Source organism: Myotis davidii, unplaced genomic scaffold, assembly GCF_000327345.1.
Source record: "Myotis davidii unplaced genomic scaffold, ASM32734v1 scaffold98, whole genome shotgun sequence".
NCBI lineage: Eukaryota > Metazoa > Chordata > Mammalia > Chiroptera > Vespertilionidae > Myotis > Myotis davidii.
The window spans coordinates 3,361,449-3,364,841 of NW_006294654.1; the positions used below are offsets into that span (position 1 = coordinate 3,361,449).

General features: G+C 40.4%; 1 pseudogene; it reads left to right on the forward strand.

The window, feature by feature from the left end:
• Positions 1-1,836: 1,836 nt before the first annotated feature.
• On the forward strand, positions 1,837-2,264 carry LOC107183965 (annotated as a pseudogene).
• Positions 2,265-3,393: the final 1,129 nt, after the last annotated feature.

Here is a 3,393-nt window from a genome sequence, read left to right on the forward strand (position 1 = left end):
AATAAAAGGCATCCAAATTGGAAAAGAAGAAGGAAAACTGTCATTATTCGCAGATTACATATTGTATATAGAAAACCCTAAAGACTCCATCAAAAAATGACTATAACTAATAAATGAATTTGGCAAAGTAGCAGGATACAAAATTAACACCCAGAAATCTATGGCTTTTTATACACCAACAATGAACTCACAGAAAGAGAAACTACAAAACAATCCCATTTACCATTGCAACAAAAAAATTAAGATACCTAGGAATAAATTTAACCAAGGAGGTAAAAAAACTGTACTCAGAATATTACAGGGCACTGAAGAAAAAGATAGAGGAAGACAAAAAAAATGGAATAATATACTGTGTTCATGGATTGGAAGAATCAGTATCATTAAAATGTCCATACTACACAAAGCAATTTATAGATTCAGTGCAATCCCCATTAAAACACCAACAGCATACTCCAAACACCTAGAAAAAACTCTCCAAAAATTCATCTGGAATAAAAAAAGACCCCGAGTAACCGGTTTGGCTCAGTGGATAGAGCGTCGGCCTGCGGACTGAAAGGTCCCACATACACACAAAGAAAACTCAAAATGGATAAAGGAATTAAACGTAAGACAGGAAATCATAAAAATCCTAGAAGACTCCATAGGCAGCAAATATCAAACATATGTCGTAGCAATATCTTTACCAATACAGCTCCTCGGCAATGGAAACTAAGGAGAAAATAAACAAATGGGACTACATCAAAATAAAAAGCTTCTGCACAGCAAAAGAAACCATCAACAAAACAACAAGAAAGCCCACTGTATGGGAGAACATATTTGCCAATGTTATCTATGATAAGAGTTTAATCTCAGCTGGGCTTTCTGCTTAGTGTTTTACAAGACTGAAATCAAAGTGTTAGCCAGCTAGCTTCTAATCTTGAGGTTCTGGGAAAGACCCCACTTCCAAACTTATTGGATCATTGGCAGAATTTAGTTCCTTGTGGTTATAGATATGAAATCCCATTTTCTAGCTGTGGCCAGTAGGCGCTCTCAGCTCCTATGTCTCTCTAGTTCTTGCGTGTGGCTTCATCTATCTACAAAACTGACAGAGCACATGGAATCCCTCTTAGGCTTTCTCTTACTTTCCCTTCTACTACCAGTGAAAGAAAACTCTGCTTTAAATGGTGCATATGCCAGGCTGGTGTGCCTCAGTGGTTGAGCAGCAAACTATGAACCAGGAGACCACGGTTTGATTCCTGATCAGGGCACATGCCCAGGTTGTGGGCTCAATCCCCAGTTGGGGGCATGTAGGAGGCACCCAATCAGTGATTCTCTCTCATCATTGATGTTTCTATTTCTCTCTCCCTCTCCCTTCCTCTCTGAAATCAATAAAAATATATTAAAAATAATGAATGAATGAATGAATGAATAAATAGTTTATGTGATTAGGTTTCACCCACCAAGATAATCTCCCTTTTGCCATATCAAGTAACATAATCATGAGAATGTAGTATATCATCATCTTTCTAGATTTCACTTACACTCAAAGGGAAGAGAATTATATAAAACTAGGGGTCACTAGAGGTCACTGATAAATTTTCCTACCAGAAATGAGTCAGGTTGAATGCTTTGATTACTCCTCAGGTCTGAACATTCAAATTACTACATCAGAATCCTGTTTGCAACACAAAGGAATTGTGGCTGTCTATTACTGAAGAAAAGTCTATGGTTTCTGTAGTTTTTATGGTGGGGGAGAGGAAGTAAGATGGGAGATTATCGATCAGGCCTCCTGCAACAACTTCCCTTCTAATCCTCGGCGCTGCTTGTGAAAGTGGCAACCACCTCCTACTTGGCATCATGGCTGCCCTCACACCTCTCAGGAAGCCTAAGGTGGTCAAAAAGAGGACCAAGAAGTTTATCTGGCACCAGTCTGACCAATATGTCAAAATTAAGCAGAACTGGCAGAAACCTAGAGGCACTGACAAGGTGGTGCACAGAAGATTCAAGGGCTAGATTTCGATGCCCAACATTGGTTTTAGGAGCAACAAGAACACAAAGCACATATTGCCCAGTGGCTTCCAGAAGTTCCTGGTCCACAAGGTCATGGAGTAGTGCTGTGGTGTGCAACAAATCTTACTGTGCTAAAGTTGTTCACGTCTCCTCCATGAATGCAAAGCCGCGTGGAAAGAGCAGCCCAGCCGGCCATCAGAGTCACCAATCCCAATGCCAGGCAGCACAGCAAAGAAACTAACAGGCAGATTGTATACACATTGTGTTTGTGTTAATAAAACCATAAAATTATGTGGCCCCCCTCCCCCCAATAAAAAGGCAGGGAGGTTATCACCAATGAATAATTGTTAAGGACAATGGGATAAATAAAGCATTAAGGGTTTTGCTTGCATCATGAGTTGTACTTGTTGGACATACCGTTTATCCAGGGAATCCTAAAGAAAGGTAGGGATGAATCAAACCGAAAGAGTACGTGCTAATGATTGGAATACCAGAGAGGGAATGTTAAAAACAGAAATACAGTGGAATTCGCTACTATAAAGAAAAGTTCCCAATTTACTAGAAAGGGAATGCTGGGTGAATCTTTGTACACCATAGGGGAAAACATAGCCATGTCATGGGAGCACTGGAGTAAATGATGAGATATTTAATCCTGGCCCCAATTCTTCCCCATCACTTGTAGCATAAACTCGGGCAAGACCCTAACTTCCTAGGCCTCAGTGTTCTATCAGGAAAATATAGCAAGAATGTAGGGAATAGGGTGGCATATACTCTAAAACAGTGTGCAAACTGGAGGCCCATATGCTCTGGCAGGCCTACAGATGTGTTTTGTTGGCCCAAGCAGTGTTTTAAAAAATATAGTATCATATCATTTAATGCCAACATTTTTTTAAAATCTCATTTTTTTAAAAAAAAATCCAGATTTCCAGCTTCTCTTGAAAAACAAAGATTTGGAAACACAAGGCTCTGTGGCTCTGCATCAGCTGCCTTCAGTGGACTCAGGCATGGGTATCCCAATTCCCCACCATCCTCACCAGGCGGGTTTCAAGCTTTAGGCTTTGGAGAGACCACACTGGGTCCCATTGGCAACTGTGTATTTGACCTTGCCCTAAAGCATTACACAAGTGCTGGCTGTTATTACCTGTAAAATGAGGTCATATGGATGATCTACTTCTGCTCTCAGAGGCTGTAACTCCAGTGGATTAGATGGCTTCTTTGGTCACTTTTCCCAAATAGGTGTAAAATGATCACCCAAAATCCAGGGTGGTCCATGTCCCCTGTGTGTGGTATAAAGGACATAAAATGCTCTGAAAATCAAGCATTTGTACTGCAAGTTGCAGAAAGACTTCAATAAACTGCAAATGTAGTTTTCCAGTGGGCAATATTTAGGCACTGGCTTCTTTA